Here is an 11,629-nt window from a genome sequence, read left to right as displayed (position 1 = left end):
GTAATCATTTTAAGGAAGCGATAAATATAAATCACTGCTCCTTTCTTCATGTCTCTAGCTTACCTTTGAACTCTATATATGCGAACATATTTTATAAGAGATCTGTCACTATTTAGAGAGCCATATTCAAAGGTTCCCTTTAAGGTATCTCACTAAGAAAGGCACCCAACTCCCTTCACATTGACTGCAGGCTTCATGTTGTCACCATTTTAATCCAACACAAAAATGGGAAGGACCTGGAAACATTAATGGCAATCCTAAAAACAGTTTCTTCCCAGAAATCGTGAGTGTACTGGGAAACCTGGACCTCTGGATTTGGTGATGAGCCCTCACATCTCCAGTGAACAAAAAATTAAATCTAAGAGAAAGGTGTGTTGCAGTGGATGCTACACAATGGACCAACGGATGGACGGATTGATGGGCTGATGAACAAACAACAGAGAGATAAAAGTTTCAAATTATTCGTAGATGAAAGTAAAGAACAGATAAACCAAAGTTGCTGAAACCAACATTTTAAAGTTCCAATTTCTGACCCACTTAAAAACACAAACCTTCCATTTCACGAAGATAGCCTAAGGCAAAAGTAAGTGTAAGTCCTGATCCACCCAGGCCCAGGTTTTCCTGTCAGAGGCTTCCCTACACTACTTTAAGACATCTTCCCATTTTATCCTATGCATGGTGTAAATACCAACTGTAGAAGGCACAGTAATTTAAATGAACTATTAAAAAACAGTAGGCCAGACATCGTGGCTCACGCCTGTAATCCCAGCACTTTGGGAGGCCAAGGCAGGAAGATCGCTTGAGCCCAGGAGTTTGAGACCAGTCTGGGCAATATGGCGAAACTTCATCTCTACAAAAAATACAAAAATTAGCCAGGCACGGTGGCGCGCCCCTGTCTGTGATCCCAGCTACTTGGGAGGCTAAGGTGGAAGGATGGCTTGAGCCTGGGAGGTGGAGGTTGCAGTGAGCTGAGATTGTGTCACTGCATTCCAGCCTGGGCGACAGAGACCCTGTCTCAAGAAGAAGAAAAAAAGAAGAACAAAGAAGGAGAAGAAGAGAAACTTCATTTCAGCTGAAAAAATAAAGAAAAGTCAATAACTGAGACTACAAGCCATATGTCTGTTAACAGGTAAGGTTCATATTCATTCATGTAATGACTTTATAGTGCCCACCGCTAGGCACTGAAGGCACCAACACGAATGGCTTCTAAGTGAATTAACCATTCATCTTACACATACTCCTATGCCCCAAGTAAGAGACAATTTAGTAAACATGTATATCATATATTTTACACTGTCTAAAATTGATTCTCACTTTATAAACCACACCTCAGAAATTAATCACTGGAGACCAACAGATGCCTTAAACATGTAAGCATGCCCCCAAACAGGTACACCACTAAGAAAGGCTCAAGATAAATCACACACAGGCTCTGGGGGGTACTAGCTATAATCCACTCCCACTGCCCCTAACGCCTCACCCCAACCATTTTTCTCCCGTCCTAGAGAGCATGTGAAAATGTGAGTGAGCACAGGTGGGAAATGAACAATGAGAACACTTGGACACAGGAAGGGGAACATCACACACCAGGGCCTGTCGTGGGGTGGGGGGAGGGGGGAGGGATACCATTAGGAGACATACCTAATGTAAATGACAAGTTAATGGGTGCAGCACACCAACATGGCACATGTATACATATGTAACAAACCTGCACGTTGTGCACATGTACCCTAGAACTTAAAAGTATAATAATAAAAAAAAAATCAGGAAAAAAAAAGAAAACTGATATAATAAATGGGTTTCGTTCTAAAAAAAAAAAAAAGAAAAAAGAAACTGAGTGAGAAAATTACAAAAATAACTTTGCATCTACTCTAACTTTTTAGGTATATAATTTGCCAACTTAGGGAATTCACAATCAGTAATAAAGTACCTGCAATACACTTCAAAACTCTGTCAACACTGAGAATCTGTCTCCTAGGGATCTAGAGTGATTAATAATCCTCCTTCCACCGGGCGCAGTGGCTCATGCCTGTAATCCCAGCACTTTGGGAGGCCAAGGCGGGCGGATCACGAGGTCAGGCGATCGAGACCATCCTGGCTAACACAGTGAAATCCCATCTCTACTAAAAATACAAAAAATTAGCCAGGCGTGGTGGCAGGTACCTGTAGTCCCAGCTACTCAGGAGGCTGAGGCAGGAGAATGGCGTGAACCTGGGAGGCGGAGCTTGCAGTGAGCGGAGATTGCACCACCACACTCCAGCCTGGGTGACAGAGCAAGACTCCGTCTCAAAAAATAATAATAGGCCGGGCGCGGTGGTTCACGCCTGTAATCCCAGCACTTTGGGAGGCCGAGGTGGGCGGATCACAAGGTCAGGTGATCGAGACCATCCTGGCTACCATGGTGAAACCCTGTCTCTACTAAAAATACAAAAAAATTAGCCGGGTGTGGTGGCAGGCACTTGTAGTCCCAGCTACTCGGGAGGCTGAGGCAGGAGAATAGCGTGAACTCGGGAGGCGGAGCTTGCAGTGAGCTGAGATCGCGCCACTGCACTCCAGCCTGGGCGACAGAGCGAGACTCCATCTCAAAAAAAAAAAAATAATAATAATAATAATAATAATAATAATCCTCCTTCCAAATGCACATGAAATTTGGACTATCTTTAGACCACACATCTAGCTTACAGAATAGTTTGGCGAGCAGGCCCAAAATGTCATACTGAATACTAAATGAAAGACTACAGGTAGAGTCCTGCAGTGAAGGACTCTACCTCTTTTCCCTGCTGCTAAGATCCCCAGGTCTGAACAATGTTAATGGAGTCCACAAGCCAGGCAGCTGCAGAATAGTGAGCTTAAGGAAGTGAGGTAATCACGGCCAAGACACAGCAATACATTAAGAACGTGCCTCAAAACAATTAAAAGCAACCAAAACAGACTGCAGATCTTACAGGGTATTTGCTTGGAAACAAAGAAATCCTGCAAAGGAGTATGTCGTGCCCTCTGCTGCTGTCAGTGCCCTGTTTTCCTCCACACCCTCCAAGGTTAGAACCATCAACCTGCTCTCTTTGTTCTCCTCTGTGTTTTCCCCACAAGAATACTTTTCTGATACTACTTCCCTTATGGGAGGTTCATTCCCCATCAGATAACCCTCATCCACCACCAGCCTCACCACTGACTCCAGGAAGACCAAAGGCTCTGCAAAAGGAGTATTCCCAACAAGGCCAAAGAAAGGCATGTGCGCCCCAAGAGAGGGTGGAGGACAGGGCCAGGCACTCTCAACCTCAGACCAGTTTTAAAGAGGATGTCAGGCATCTCCTGAGGAAAACTTAACAACATCTAATCAGAAGTCCGACTGCAGCCTAGCCGCAAAAAAAGCAGCATCGTCTTCAAAGAACAGAATGTGGAGGCACAGATACACAGACTGGCCGCACCCGCACTGCCACGAGAAAGGAAAGGGGCGGCTCTGCACGATGCCTGCCAGAGGTGGTCATGGTTCCATCCCCCTCACCCAGAAGGCCGCCCGCCACCTGTCTCCACACAAAGACACAATACAAGGCGGATGGAGACTCAAGAATGGCTTCAAAGAGCTTTCCAGGCAGGCTGAGGGACAGTTTCCTCAGCCTCCGAAGTCCTAATTTTCCTTTAGCAAGAGCCTCTGGAAAGAGGGTTCTCCACCTTGTCTCTGACCCCATAGCAATACCCTTCCATCACTTACCTCTGGTGAAGGTAGGAGGGCGGAGACAGCCCTTATGTCTCCCCAGAATGTGAAAATCAGCAAATGCTACCGAATTAGGAGCTGGGAGCCAAAGGCCTCTTTAGCCCTAAGGATGGGAGCCAAGCCAAACCCAGGCATGCTTTGGGCACACAAAGTAGTGAAGAGTGTGGGGGTGGGGCGGGGAATGAACAAGGAAAGAAGAGCTAGAAACTGAAAATGACGCACAACTGTAAGCAGCAGAATGACTTTACCAACTGGACTGAATCACATTATCAATGGTGACAGCTTCTATTACTGTATTTTGCAAACCAGACTCAACAAATAGAAATGACCCTTCCCCAGTCTTTTCTAGTTATAATAAACAGAACTGCAGCCACAGCTAAGGATCATTGTTTATTTGACATGCAGAAGAAATAAGGCAAGTTTTGAGAATATTAGCCATGATATTAGAGAATACTGGCCATTAGAATATTTTAGAAATTTACCAGTACATGACTTTGAGATTACACACTCCACTATAAAGTTACATCCTAAGGAAAGAGTCATGTATACACTTACACAGAGATGTCATCTTAGCACTGTTAGTCCATTTAAGATTGGAAAAAACCTTGATGTCTGACAACAGGGCATAAGTGACAGCATGGCCATATCTGAATTACAGTGACATTAGATCTACATATTAACATGAAAAACATTTATTATATATTACCTTTAAAAAGCCATAAAAATATATATCATATGATACATTTTACATGTATCTGTATATATACATAGGTAGACCTATATAGGCTCGAAGTAATTATAATTATTTTCTTTTTGCTTCTCTCAATTTCCTAAAATGTTTACAATAATTTTTTTGAAAGAGAAAGGTACCGTTTTAAATTCTGAGATTTATGTAAGATATTTTAATAAAAAACAAAAACAAGGACCAAGGTGCCAAGGGTCTGGATTTTACCAGATAAATGGGAAGATAGGTCCTATATTAAGGATCTGCCTAACCCAAGTCTTGAGTTCTTCCCATCTTGTATCTTATATCTAACACTGCCAAGTCTATCCGACCCAGCCTGATAATTACTTTCAGTGAAACCCAGCTTGCACATCCCAGGCCCATTACATCACATTCTTGCACTCAAGGGAGGCCCAGATGGATCTTTCACACTGGATTGGACAGCAGGAACTGATGGACTCGTTCCAAAGTGCTAAGCCACCATCTGCAGCCTTCTGTTAATTTTCTCCATCTCATCTGTCCCATTCCCAATTCTTTTTACATACCCATTGTACAAGTAATCAAGATTTGCCCTCCAGGTGTCTCTTCCCATAAGGCAGGTAGAAATATATGAAATTAAATTATTTTCAACTAAAGCAATGCCTTCACATGACTCTCTCAATCCAAAAACATTACTCTGTGCCTAACGCTAAAGGCCATGCAAAGTACTAAAAGAGCATAATATAATACACGGCCAGTCATGACAAAGAACTTTAGAATCCAACTGATAAAACAGAACTCGTAAATATGAAACAATGAGAAAATGATTAAGTCTTGGGCTTCCTATTAACTGCTAGGCTTGGCTCTACCGGTTCTAAACCCAATTCAACTCACTACCTATTATATGACCTTGGGCAACATCCTCATCTGTAAAACTATGAGTTAAACCTAAATTATCTCTAACATCCTTTCCAGCTTTTACCTTCTGTAGCTCTAGAAACAATGAATCAGAGAAAAGAAAGACAAATGTGGGCTTCTAGAATGTGTTATAAATTACCTAGGCAGAGACAACCACCAAGTGAATCTGGCAAGGAAAAAAATTTCTAGTCAATTAAAGCTTGTTTTGGCCGGGCGTGGAGACTCATGCCTGTAATATTACCCAGCAGTTTGGGAGGCTGAGGCAGATCACGAGGTCAGGAGTTCGAGACCAGCCTGGCCAACATAGTGAAACCCCATCTCTGCTAAAAATACAAAAATTAGTTGGGTGTGGTGTCGTGCGCCTGTAGTCCCAGCTACTCAGGAGGCTGAGGCAGGAGAATCGTTTGAATTCAGGAGGTGGAGGCTGCAGTGAGCCGAGACTGCACCACTGCACTCCAGCCTGGGCGACAGAGTGAGACTGTCTCAAAAAACAAAAAACAAAAAAAAAAAACAACACTTGTTTTTATTATACAAACAGGGGGATCAGAAAGTAAATGAAAGAAAACTATACCATTCTCCTCCCATTAGAAAAATCCTGACAAGGCTTACGCTATATAAACAAATCTACTGTCAGTAGAGTGGGGCAGTGACAACAAAAAAAAAAGTTGACAGGGCCGGGCACGGTGGCTCACGTCTGTAATCCCAGCACTCTGGGAGGCCGAGGCAGGCAGATCACTTGAGGTCAGGAGTTCAAGACCCTGGCCAACATGGTGAAAACCCATCTTTACTAAAAATACAAAAACTAGCTGGGTGCGATGGTGCGTGCCTGTAATCTCAGCTACTCGGGAGGCTGAGGCAGGAGAATCGCTTGAACCCGGGAGGTGGAGGTTGCAGTGAGCCGAGATACTGCCACTGCACTCCAGCCTGGGTGACAGAGCGAGACTCTGTCTCAAAAATAAATAAATAAATAAATAAATAAATAAATAGCAGACAGCAAACACTTGATTGAATATGTGTGAAGCCCTTTACTAGACACAGTTCAGAATACAAATATGGATAAAACACAGTCCCTGCTTTTGGAAATTTTATTTCATTCATTCATTCACTCACTCAGTAAATATTTATTGAGTACATCTACTATGTATAGGACAATTCTAGGTACTGTAAATACAAGAATGCATAGGATAGAGAAGATCCCTGCTCTGATATAACTCACATTCTTAGGGAGAAAACAGACTAAAGTAAACCAAAAAGGTCACCCCAGAAGAAGAAAACAGAAAAGAGTTATATGACAGAGATTGACTGGGTTGGGAAGAGAGGCGAGGGTATACTTTTCACACTGGGTGATCATGAACACAAAATGTTAATAATCACTGACACTGACAGGAATTCATTGTGTTACTCTCTTTATAAAACTTACTTAAAATTAGGCCAGGCGCAGTGGCTCATGCCTGTAATCCCAGCACTTTGGGAGGCCGAGGCAGGCGGATCACGAGGTCAAGAGATTGAGACCATCCTGGCCAACATGGTGAAACCCCATCTCTACTAAAAATACAAAAATTAGCTGGGTGTGGTGGGAGGCAGGCGGATCACGAGGTCAAGAGACTGAGACCATCCTGGCCAACATGGTGAAACCCCGTCTCTATTAAAAATACAAAAATTAGCTGGGTGTGGTGGCGGGCGCCTGTAATCCCAGTTACTCAGAAGGCTGAGGCACGCGAATCGCTTGAACCCGCGAGGTGGAGGTTGCAGTGAGCCAAGATCATGCCACTGCACTCCAGCCTGGTGACAGAGTGAGACTCCGTCTCAAAAACAAACAACAAACAAAAAAAACCAAGAAAACAACAATATTTAAAATTAATAAAACAGAACAGGCTATAGATAGGCTGATCAGGGCATGTTTCATTCACTGAGATGAATCTGAGCTGAAAGCTGGAAACCATGAGCAGGTGCAAAGACCCTAAGGAGTTCAGAGTCTTTATGAAAAGAAAAGAAAGCTGATGTAGCTAAAGCTAGGAGAGAATGGTACGAGGTAAGGAAGGTAGAAGATGCAGAAAGTTTCTGTGGGCCCCACTAAGCAATGGTAAGGGACTTAGACTATTCTAAATGCAAGAGAAAGCCACTGGAGGGCTTTATGCAACAATGGGAAGAGAGAAAGATACTATGCTTGCTTTTGTTTCATGAATACAAGGTAATACAAGGTAGGTGCTAAATCAGGTAACCCAAAATATATTTATGTTTAGCTATGGGATGAACTAACATGTTGGTGGCATCTTTACCTCGCTAACCTTTTATGTGAACTGATAGTAGCATTAACTTCTCATTCCAAGCACACCAATCCCAGGACACTAATGCAGGACCTGGAATGGTGTTTCGGAAGCATCTTGGGTGAGAAAGCAATCAGTGTAGGATTAAAAATGTTGTTACGGATGTCCAACAAAAATGCTGAGCAAACAACATGTGGGCTAGAATTTCAGACTTTAAAGATCTTACTTAGAAAAAAATGGCATTCTGGCTACCATGACAGCTGCCACATAAATGAAAAGGAAACTGAGGCATACAACAGATGAATGACTTGCCCAAATCACACAGCTAGCAAGAGGAAGAATGGAGACGTTCGGATGTGAAGTCCACTCTCCTGACTTCCTGACCAGGGTTCTTTCCAGAGCACCACAAAAAAGCAAACATAAAAATAATTTAGAATCCACAGACAGAAAGCAGACGAGTGGTTGCCAGGGGCTGGGGGGTGAGGGGGCTGAGGGGGGTACAGGGTCTCTCCTTTTGAGGTGATAAAAACGTCTTGGAACTAGATAGAAACGACAGCTGCACAACATATTGAATTCACTAAATGTGACTGAATCATACACTTTAAAATGGTTAATAGTTAATTTTACGTTATGTAAATTTTGCTTCAATTTAACAAATGAACTTGAAAAAATAAAAATAATAATTTAGAGGGGATCACCAACAACTGATGACAAGATTATTAGTCACCAAAGGTACAGTTTCAGACACCCATGTTCTAATGAAAACTCAAGATAAGCTGGCTTCAGACCAGCGTTTCTCAATCTCAGCAGTACTGACATTTTGGACTAGATGATGTTTGCTGTTGTTCTGAAGAGCTGTCTTACGCACTGTAGGCTATTTGACAATATTCCTGACCTCTACCCACACCCCTCTTCCCCTGAGTTGTGGCAACCAAAACTGTCTCCAGACACCGCCAAAGTCCTCTAAGGGGGCAAATCACCCCGTTGAGAACCACTGTTAGACAAAGTGCCTAACTTCTCCTATCTTAATTTCCTTAATCATCCACCTAAAACCTAAGGCTAAAATAAGGCCCTCTATTCACGGCTTTTTTTTTTTTTTTTTTTGAGACAGAGTCTCACTCTATTGCCCAGGCTGGTGTGCAGTGATGCGATCTCAGCTCACTGCAATCTCCGCCTCCCAGGTTCAAGCGATTCTCATGCCTCAGCCTCCCCAGTAGCTGGGATTACACGCGCCCGCCACCGTGCCTGGCGAATTTTGTGTTTTCAGTAGAGATGGGGTTTCACTATGTTGGCCAGGGTGGTCTCGAACTCCTGACCTCAGGTGATCCACCCGCCTTGGCCTCCCAAAGTGCTGGGATTACAGGCGTGAGCCACCGCACCCGGCCTCTTTCAATTATAGCCCAGTACGGTATCCTCATTCACCAGCCTTGCTCTATATCTCACTAGGATGATGCAAGCTTATACAGAAATAACTAAGGAAATGATTTTACACTGAATGATCCTTAAAACAACAACAAACTCCTCAAAGACAGTAAGTGGCTATGAAAAGAGTTTATCTTAAGTTTCTATCCAAAGAAAGTATTGGTATAAAAGCTTCCCATTAAACTGCAAGAACACGGCTAATAAGCTAATACTCAAGTTATCAAAGGACTGGTAGTTTCTGAATCTGCATTTTTTGATTTGTACTTAAATGCTTCTTATACAAGGTGCTTCCCTTTGAAACTCATTGACACATCTGCTTGTTTACCTCACCAGTGTTCAAGAAGGATTTTAGGTTCCTCCATTTTCACACGAGAATACCCCAGGCATGCCAGGCAGTAAAGGGTTAATTTAATTAGTTCTGTGTATGCTCAAAGAATTACAAGCAACTTCATTTAATTATTAAGCAGCCAATCAGGTAATCTCTGTGGTTGATTAGTGCACTAATGAAATAATGTCTTCCAGTTCAAAGCTGTCACTGCAATCAGGAGACAGCTCTTCAGCTAGAAGAAAGAGCTGGCAGGATTTCCAGACTCATGCTAAGAATCTGGGGAAGGGAAATGAATCATTTCATATTTCACCCCTATTGTACTAAAAGATAAAGAAGTCTCTGAATTGACATTTATAAGATACTCTAGCCAAGAACAGCAGAATACACATTCTTTTCTTTTTTTTGGAGGGGGGGTGGGGGGAGGAACAGAATCCTGTTCTGTCACCCAGGCTGGAGTGCAGTGGTATAATCTCGACTCACTGCAACCTCCTCCTCCTGGGTTCAAGTGATTCTCGTGCTTCAGCCTCCCCAGTAGCTGGGATTACAGGCGTGCGCCACCACGCCTGGCTAATTTTTGCATTTTTTTTAGTAGAGACGGGGTTTCGTCACGTTGGCCAGGCTGGTCTCGAACTCCTGACTTCAGGTGGTCCTCCCGCCTCGGCCTCCCAAAGTGCTGGGATTACAGGCGTGAGCCACCGAGCCCGGTCCTACACATTCTTTTCAAGTGAAAATGAAACATTTACCAAAAGACACCATATTCTGGGCCATAAAACAAGTCTCAATACATTTAAAAGGATGCAAGTCATACAAAATGTCTTGTCTGACTAAAGTGGGTTAAATTAGATATCATTAATAGAAAGCTCTCTGGAAAATTCCCAAATATTTGAAAACTAATATTCTTCACACTTCTAATAACTAATACACTTCTAATGTATTCATGTTTCTAAATAACCCATGGCTGCAGGAAGAAATAGAAAGGGAAAAGGGGAAGGCCTGAATGCTTTTTCTCTAAGATGAGGAACAAGACCAGGATGTCTACTCTGGCCTCTACATTTTATGGTTGGCTCTAGACAGTGCACTAAGGTAAGAAAAAGAAGTAGTGGCTTCCACATTGCAAAAAGATACAAAACTATCTTTATTTACAGACAACATGATCATCTATGCAGAAAATCCAGTGGAATCTACAAACAGGCTGCTAAAAGGGGGGAGTTTAGGAAGGTTACAGACACAAGAGTAATATAACTCAACGCTATTTGTAATACTAGCAAACAATTGAAAAAAAAATTTTTTTTTTTTTTTGAGATGGAGTCTCACTCTTTTGCCCAGGCTGGAATGCAGTGGCACGATCTCGGCTCACTGCAACCTCTGCCTCCTAGGTTCAAGCGATTCTCCTGCCTCAGCCTCTGGAGTAGCTGGGATCACAGGCAGCAGCCACCACACCCGTCTAATATTTTATTTTATTTTATTTTATTTATTTTATTTTATTTTATTTATTTAATATTTTATTTATTTAATATTTTATTTATTTAATATTTTATTTTATTTATTTAATATTTTATTTTATTTATTTTATATTTATTTTATTTTATATTTATTTTATCTTATCTTATTTTATCTTATTTTATCTTATTTTATTTTATTTTATTTTGAGACGGAGTTTCGCTCTCGTTGCCCATGCTGGAGTGCCATGGCGCAATCTCGGCTCACTGCAACCTCCACCTCCCAGGTTCAAGCGGTTCTCCTGCCTCAGCCTCCTGAGTAGCTGGGATTACAGGCGTCCACCACCATGCCCAGCTAATTGTTTGTATTTTTTAGTAGAGACAAGGTTTCACTATGTTGGCCAGGCTGGTCTTGAACTCCTGACCTCAGGTGATCCACCTGCCTCAGCTTCCCAAAGTGCTGGGATTACAGGTGTGAGTCACCGTGCCTGGCCTAAAACTTTCAAAAATGTATAATAGCATCAAAAAGAATGAAATACTTTGGGATAAATCTGACAAAAGATGGGAGATACCTAAAGAGTTGAGAATTTGAATATAAAACTTTTCTGTCAGAAATCAAAGAAAACCTAGAGAGAAAGAGAGGTACCATCATCATGGGTCAGAAGACTCAATAGTGTTAAGAGGCCCATTTTCCACAAATTGACCTAGATATTCAATACAACTCCAATCTAAATGCTAGCAGGCTTTTTTTTGTAGAAACTGATAAGCTAATTCTAAAATTCATATGGAAATATAAAAAATATAAAATAGCCAAAACAACTTTGAAAATGAACAAAG

General features: G+C 42.1%; 1 protein-coding gene across 6 annotated transcripts in view; it reads right to left on the bottom strand.

The window, feature by feature from the left end:
- Positions 1–11,629, bottom strand: part of LOC100991444 (chromatin remodeling regulator CECR2) — a 192,501-nt gene that overhangs the window by 142,247 nt on the left and 38,625 nt on the right. The window lies entirely within an intron of this gene.

Source organism: Pan paniscus, chromosome 23 (assembly GCF_029289425.2).
Source record: "Pan paniscus chromosome 23, NHGRI_mPanPan1-v2.0_pri, whole genome shotgun sequence".
Taxonomy (NCBI): Eukaryota; Metazoa; Chordata; class Mammalia; order Primates; family Hominidae; genus Pan; species Pan paniscus.
The sequence above is the reverse complement of the archived record's forward strand: the minus strand, read 5'-3'. Positions and strand labels throughout refer to the sequence as shown.